Below are 8,423 nucleotides of genomic sequence, written 5' to 3'. Positions count from 1 at the left end.
TCCGACTCCTGTGTATAGAAAATGCACAAAAGTAGATCTCCGAACAAAGAGAGTAAATATGCTAAAAAGGAAAGCTGAAAGTACGAAAATGCATAGATCAAGCATGCTCAAAGTATGTGAATGTGCATCAAAACATGCATAAAAGTGTATACAATCTACGCACATCACACCCCTAGACTTAAACCTTTGCTTGTCCTCAAGCAAAATGCTACAATCTACATTCATATGTTCTACAACACATTCATAAACCATAATGTACATTCCTAACTCTATCAAAAAGTTTAACTAACAAGCATGATCATGAAAACAAAGTTAAGTATGGCTCAAGCATAAGTATCTTGTGCACAGTGCAAAGACAACTCAAAACTCTTCAAGTTTCAATCTATGTCCTAGTCAAGTCGTCATCAAATTTGAATTCCTAATGTTTCTAGTGATGGACAAGTAACCAGTGAAAGACACTTACTTGCCAAACATTTGGTTCATATTTCTCAATCAACCCATGGTCTCAAAGACGTGCTCAATCTCAAGAGAAGCTAAGCAGTCAATTCCCCAGTAACCCAACTCGGTCTCAAAGGGGTGACTTGCTAGATTCCACTCACGACAATTATTTTTTATATCCCATATTCACTTTTTTTTTCATTGTTTTTTTTTTCAATTTTTTTCCATAAGCATTTGCATTGTGCAAATCTTATTTCACAAGTGTACTTTTAGCACAAATGTTGGGATATTTTGATTTTTCCAAATGAGCTTGCATGAGTTGAGCCTCATCCAGTAACCAAAATGAAGTTTGAAAAATCACCATGGAAACCAAGTACTAAACAAATAAGATGAATCATGACTATTTTAATGATATCAACCATTCAAGTATCAAGTCAAAGTATAGTGAAAGTAAGATTCTTAAGGTCAAGCCAAGACTAAAACTTATCTCCATAAGATACTTAGCTTATTTCATGCTACTCAAGATAGAGAAAAGAGGTACACTAGGCATACTACTAGCATCATTTACAACATCATGAATCTAGATAATGAACGTGCTAACATTTTATCTTGAAGACAAGAAAGCATATAAGTGAAGTTTGATATTCTCAAGATGTATGCCACAAGATTTCAAAAGATAATCAAATGACTATCAAAACAAACACTCAAGCAAGACAATCAAAATAGAATGCAAAACAAAAGCTAGACATACAGAAAACAAGCAAAAACTGAAAACTAAAACCCAAAAAGAAATTAGGTTTGACACCCCCCCCCAGACTTAAACTTTTCATCGTCTCGATGAAATCAATATGGTGGAGGCGGAGGTGGAGGTGGATGAGGAAAAGGGTGCCTACGACGTGACTGTCCAATGAGAAAACTAGGGAAATCTGGAGTTTCACTCAGGATTATATGATACTCAAACAAAACATCTACTTATTGGCTAGTGACACTCATGCTTTGCATAAAATCTCTCATTCTAGCTTGATCCGTATCATAATCCTGAACAAATTCAGCCACTTGACTCTGAAAGTTCCTTGTGAACTGAAAGTGATCTTGTACCTCTCTAAACTGATTATCTGATAAAGAGAAGCGACCTTCCAACATTCTTCGTTGGGCATCATGCTTCTCGTGAAGCGATTCTAGAGAAGTACGAAAATCAGAAAAGTCGAATCTGGAGGGACCCGTACCATAAGCAAAAGAATGCCTAGCAGGATCCGGATGTCCGGAAGGTTGCAGGTATCCAGATGTCGAGGGCTCAATGTGCGGCTCTATGTCTCCGGATATAGAGGGAACATTTTCGGGGTCGACATCGGTGATTACCCAATTAGCAGGGTTGCGAATAGATGTTCGTTCAGGACAAGGAAGAGGTAGAGGAAAACCATTCTTCCTAGGAAATGCAAACCCATTCTCATCCCGAACGATCATCTTCATGGCAAGACATGCATCCATGTCAATCATATCGTTGCCATGAATAACTTCTAACCTTTCTAAATCAAGTTCCTAGTTAATGGCTACTTGGGTAATCAAACCACCAAGCACTATTGATCCCGAAGATGCCCTCGCAGTTCTCACTAAGGTTTGTAAGAAATGAAAATCGGAATCAAAATCAACCTTGTATAGCATAGCCCATAGAGAATAAAGTTCTACCTTTTTGACGACTCCATCACTATCACCCCTACCAAAAATAGTTTTGCTCATAATTCTATGTAGATATCTAAAAACAGGGTTTTGCATGTGAGAAGTCTTGGCTCTAGAGGGCTCATATGGATGATCTAATCCAGTAATTGAATTCCAAACATGGCTCCAATTAAACCTAGAATTAAACCTTCGAGAGCTACCGGAAGACAATCCAAAACAAGTATTAAAGTCACTAAATGTCCATTGAAATTCTTAATTCATTAATCTAAAAGTTATTTTGCCAACATAATCGTCCTCATTGGTAAAATGGACATCTAACGAACTCAGAAACTCCAGAACAAGGCGAGGATAAGTTGGTAGATATGAATACAACATATCACTCCAATCTAAGAACCCTATCATCCAATCTATATCGTCCCTAATTCCCATCATATCTAAAATAGTTGGGTCCATATACCGAGTACACACAATCTTTCTATTAGCAAAAATTGCAAATCTAGTTATTTGATCATCATTTCTAAATACAATATTGAATTCATTGTCATTACATTCGTCGCATGATGTCCTCTTTCCCTTGCCTTTGACTGGTTATTTCCCCTTGTCCTTGCTTGGCTCCTTCCCTTTGTCTCCACTTGAACTACCACCTCCCTTGCGTAGTTTCTTCAAAAGATTGGACATAATGTCTAGCTTAAGTAGGGTGGGTACTATTTATGCTTAGAGAAATTAGATCTTGAGGAAATGGGTCTCAAAGAACAAGATCTTAGGTTAAGGAAATGGAGATCTTAGATCTAGGAGAAAGAAAAGGATCTAGATCTAGGAAAAATTTATGAAGAAGAGAAGGGTTTAGAACTAGATCTGAGAGAACTTGGAAGAGAGGTTTGATGAAAGAGGAGTTTTGGAGAGAAGGGGCTGCAAAGATGAAGGGGGTGTGTGGGGGACACGGCTTGGATCTGGCCGTGTATAGCAGACATGGCTTGGCAGAGTTTCCCCGCATGGGCAGTGTAGATCTACACGACCCTATCCCTCTCCTTCTCGGGTTGAGTCACACGGCCGTGCCAATTGGCACGACCATCTCCTTCTTCCCCAATGGTACTGGTAAGCTCTCTAAATAGATGTCACAAATTAACTCCCAAATTAATGTTCAGATCGAAAACCCACAACTACACAAAGCAATGTTTTAGTATAAGGCCCGAGTCAAATTTCTGAGGATTATGTTAGAACGTGCTTGTTTTGGATTAAGAACACACTTTTTGGGTTTTCTAGATATAAAAATGGGGGTTTGGTATTGAAATGCAAAAGAGAACAGAATTGAACTTGCTAACTAATCATTTATTGCTGCAGAAATACATTCTTAAGCCAGCTAGAAATCAAACACTTACACCACACTTGCACTAAATGAATTCAACCAAACTGCCTTAATTAAAACTTGTGAATTCTGAGCTAAACGTCAACAACTAGAGTCTAATCTTAAGTTCCAGAATTTGTTATAAACATTACTCTAGTTAACCAATTAAACTTATCTATTGAAAACCTAGATGCAGAATTCAGATTACTTCTCGGAGAGTTAAATCAATAACCAAAGTTTAATACCTCCTCAATTCATCCACACATAAAGATTAACACTACTAAAATCTATCAGCATAACTGAATCATCCTCTAATGGATTGCTAAAACAGAGGATTAGCTAGAACAGAAATTACTTCACGAACTCAGAAATCAGAATTGAAGAACGCTGTGCAGAAATCAGCTCTAATCCGAGCAGAGTTAAACTGAACCTAAACAAAAGAACAAAAATTATGCAGGAGAATGACTTGCTAGCAAATCTACTCTATGAAACTTTAAATTCTGAAACAAAGGTGCAGAAACAAGAAAACATAATCCAAAAACAAATTGTAAAGAAAACCTAACATCCCTACAACTCAAATCTTAAATTAGTTTGTCTTCTCTTTGCTGTCACACAAAGAATCTGTAGAGAACACTCCAACAGAAATCGATCTGGTGTCCTCAGCTTCAAAACGAATTCAGATTCACTTGTATCATCTCACAAAACTTCAGCGAGATCAGATTCTGATTTGGTTCTCTATTGCACACTGCTGGGTTCACAGTCGCTGGAATCGCAAGCTGGACGAAGGGTTACGAAGGATGGAAACTAGTCGGAAAGGGTTCAGAATCACTGGAGGACCACCGCCAATAATCCAGTGAAGGAATGGAAGCTCGAATCGGAAGAACACCTCCAACCCGAGATGAAACTCGCGACTCACAGCTACAGTGTCTCGCCTGCCAAAACGCTTGCTGGAAGTGCGCCGATGGTCGGAAGCTGGTCGCCGGAAGCTGAGGAACTCACGCCGATGATGACAAGCTCGCTTGAAGATCTGGAAGAAGGGAGGAGTCGCGACCGCGCCGTCAAGAAACTGGCACGATGAACAGTAGCGCGAGCTCACTGTTCACCGTGCCAAAATGTTCTTTAAATACCTAGGGTTTTGGCTCATTGAACCCTAAGTTGGTGTAAGGCTCATGTGTGATCTAGCTTGGGTTTAAGCTCCTTGAAATCCATTGGACTCTAGGTTTAATTGAGCCCAAAGGTGGCCTTGCACTACTCCATTTGGTTGAGTGAACTAAGCCTCCACTTGAATCATGAGTCCATGTGTACCCTACAAGACCAAATTCACAAAATGAGGAATAAATCACGCATAAGAGGGAAAAACATCATAAAGCTCATAAAAACCTTGTTTGGGGAAATATAATCAAAATTGGAATTAAACATGTGCAAATATATAAAGAACACCAAATATTAACCCAAAATTAATATGTCAATTCATAGCTTATCAGTACCCATGCATAACCGTGTCTAGGACACAACCCCAACAGCTTCCTCCTATGGATTCTTCACACAGCCGTGTCAGATGGCACGACCAGTGCAGGCTTTTGCATTGGTTCCCTCACACGGCCGTGTGTGAGACACGACCGAGAAGCTTTCCTCCTCTGGATTCTTCACACGGCCGTGTCGGAGACACGACAATATACCTTCTCTTCTCTGGAGACTCCACACGGCCGTGTCATGTAGACACGACCCAAGCATCTCCACTTTCTGCACTGTAAGTCTGGCTGTGTGCAGCACACGGCCATGCTCTGTTTTGCTACAATTGACACTTCTCCTCCATTCTAGCTCCTCCCACACTTCCATGCCCATGAAGAAATCATGGCCAGCTCATGGAAGTTAAATTTTAACCTGAAAACAAAACAAAAACCAAGTAAAAGCACTACCAAAGAATAATAGAGACATGAAATGAAATTAACTAAAAAGAAACCCTTGGGTTGCCTCCCAAGAAGCGCTTGTTTAAGGTCTTTAGCTCGACCAATCTAATTACTCCTCTCTTTTCTTTGCCCTTGGAGGGCAAACATATTTGTCATTTTTGTTGGGAGGTCTCCTCCCAACATCTTCCACCACATAGTTTTCTTCATTTGGTGGTCTCCCATGAGGATGAAAATTCCATTCCTCCAATTTGTAAATACTTGTCTTGCTACAAGCATTCAAGAGAGAAGAGACATGGTTAGAGACTTTAGACAAATCATATTCCAACTGTTCCTTACCAATCACCAAAGAAAGTTTATGATTTTTAACATCAATAATAACTCCTGCTGTAGCAAGGAATGGTCTTCCCAATATGATCGGGATTTTCGGGTCCTCTTCCATGTCTAACACAACAAAATCGATGGGAATTATACTCCCAGCTACTTCTACAGGCACATCTTCCACAATACTCATAGGGTACCTGCAGGAGTGATCAACAAGTTGTAGTGCCATGGTAGTATGTTTAAAGTTTTTGAGACATAACTTATTACAAATAGAATAAGGAATGAGGCTAACACTTGCCCCCAAATCACAAAAAGCTTTTTCAATAAATTCAGTTTCTATATTGCAAGGAATATAAAAGCTTCCGGGGTCCTTTAACTTTGAGGAAGTATTCTTTCCCAAAAGAGCGTTGCATTCCTCTGTGAGTGCAATGGTCTTTATGTCTCCTTTCTTTCTCTTATTTGACATGATGTCCTTCAGGAATTTGGCAAACTTGGGCATTTGGAGAATTGCATCAATAAGTGGTACCTCCACACAAATTTCTTTCACCTTCTCCAATAATTTGCCAAACTCTTCATCTTTCTTTAACATGATCAATCTTTGAGGAAAAGGGACTGCTATATTTTGATGGTTGAGTGGAAGAGTCTCTTTAACTTTAGTGGTACTCTCCTCATCTACTTGAATCTGATTTGGTGATGGAGGAGAGAGCTCTTCTTCATTGCGCATCCCTTTTGGAGCAGTCACTTGGGGATCTCCCAAGGTCCGTCTGCTCCTAAGCTCAATTCTATTATAGTGCTCCATGGAATTAACATCAGGCTTTCCTGGTAATTGTCCTGGTGCTCTAGAAGATGAGGAAGCTAGTTGGGCAATCTGACTTTCCAAAATCTTTTGATGTCTATCAGAATTATCCATTCTCTGAGTAAGCTTCAAAATATCTTGTTTCATTTCGTTCTGAGCTTGTTTCATTTCATTCTGACTGGACATAATTTCTTCAAACATTTTTTCAATTTTGGACATAGGAAAGCTTTGAGAAGATTGTTGTTGAAAATTTTGTTGCCCGGATTGAAAATTTGGCCTTGCCCCCATGGATGGTCCTTGATCTTGGTTATTTCTATAAGAGAAATTAGGATAACTCTTCCATCCAGGGTTGTATGTATTTGAGTAGGGGTTGTTCTACCTCTGATTGTAACTCATGATTGCATCGCATTGCTCTAATTGATTGATTTGTGCAGTTATAGCCCCCAATGGACATGAGTCACTTAGATGTTCAGAACTTCCACATACTTCACAAGAAGAAACAATGGCATTGGCTGTGTTTGAGCTAGCTCCCATATTCTCAAATTTTTTTGTAAGAGCATCCAGTTTTGCAGCCAACAAGGTCACTGCATCAACATCAAATTTTCCTGATGCTTTTGTTGTTGGTTTCATACAAGAATAGCCACCACTTCTTTCATTAGTCCATTGATGGTGGTTTTGTGCTACGCTCTCGATTATCTCCTCGGCTTCATCTAAACTCTTGTTCATAAGTGCCCCTCCAACAGTTGAATCAAGGGACACTTTTGTGTGATAGTTGATGCCGTTATAGAACGTGTGTAGCACTAACCATCTTTCCAAACCATGGTGTGGGCATTGTCTGAGCATGTTATTGTATCTATCCCATGCTTCAAATAAAGATTCTCAGTCCGCTTGTTTGAAGCTTGCAATAAGATTCCTCATATGAGCTGTTTTGCCAGGGGATAGAATTTGTCAAGAAATTGTTGCTCGCATTGTTCCCATGTGGTGATGCTATTTGGAGCCAAATAATTCAACCATTGCTTGGCTCTATCTCTCAAAGAAAACCAAAACAATAGTAGACGCACTGCTTCTGAATGAACACCATTCATTTTCATCATACCACATATTTCATAGAAGACTTCCAAGTGCTGATTTGGGTCTTCATGCGGTCCTCCACCAAATTGATTTTGCTGCACCATAAATATGATTGCAGGTTTGATCTCAAAATTATTTACCTCAACTGAAGGCCTTGAAATACTAGATCGAAAGCCCCTAGCATAAGGTGCTGCATAATCCTTTACTGGTCTATTTGCCATAATAGAATGTTCTTGTTCTTCTTGTTGTTTTTGCAGAATTTTTCTTCTATGAAATGTTCTATCTATCTCAGGGTCTAAAGGAAGAAGTTCTCCTGCAAAGTTAGATCTTCGCATACACAAGAACAAGGTGACAAGATATGTTTACAAAAGAAAAAGACAGAGAAAAAGTAAATCAAAAGAAAACAGAGAAAAGTTAGACAAAAAATATTAGAATCTAAAATGCAGAATTAAAATCACAATAGACAGAAATTGTCAAGAGTGTTATACAAGAAATGAGAATCTTATAAAAACAGAATTCTAAAAGTTAGATTACAACTATGCAAATGAAAAAGAAGAAAGAAAAGTTATGTTTAGTCTAACTCAATTGATAATTCCTAATGTTATAGCACAGTCCCCGACAACGGCGCCAAAAACTTGTTACGTCACCACAAGTGTACGGTTACATCGTCAGTAATATAAAAGATTATCGTATCCACAAGGACTGGAATAAGCACTAGAAATGTTTCAACACGAGTTAGCCAAACAACTAATCAATTGGTTTCCAAAAGCTAAATGTAACTAATGAAAAGTAAACATAGAAATGAAAGATCAACCAACAAGATTATAGGCTATGATAAAGGAACGTTTTAGGAGTTTTGGTTTCT

At 38.8% G+C, this 8,423-nt stretch overlaps 1 non-coding gene across 1 annotated transcript; it reads left to right on the top strand.

Moving 5' to 3' along the window:
- Window positions 1-7,301: 7,301 nt before the first annotated feature.
- LOC122039302 lies at window positions 7,302-7,407 on the top strand. The gene has a single exon (XR_006128154.1). It is a non-coding gene; the product is annotated as a small nucleolar RNA R71 (small nucleolar RNA).
- Window positions 7,408-8,423: the final 1,016 nt, after the last annotated feature.

Source organism: Zingiber officinale, chromosome 1A (genome assembly GCF_018446385.1).
Source record: "Zingiber officinale cultivar Zhangliang chromosome 1A, Zo_v1.1, whole genome shotgun sequence".
NCBI classification, from domain to species: domain Eukaryota; kingdom Viridiplantae; phylum Streptophyta; class Magnoliopsida; order Zingiberales; family Zingiberaceae; genus Zingiber; species Zingiber officinale.
This window is presented reverse-complemented; position numbering and strand designations above follow the sequence as displayed.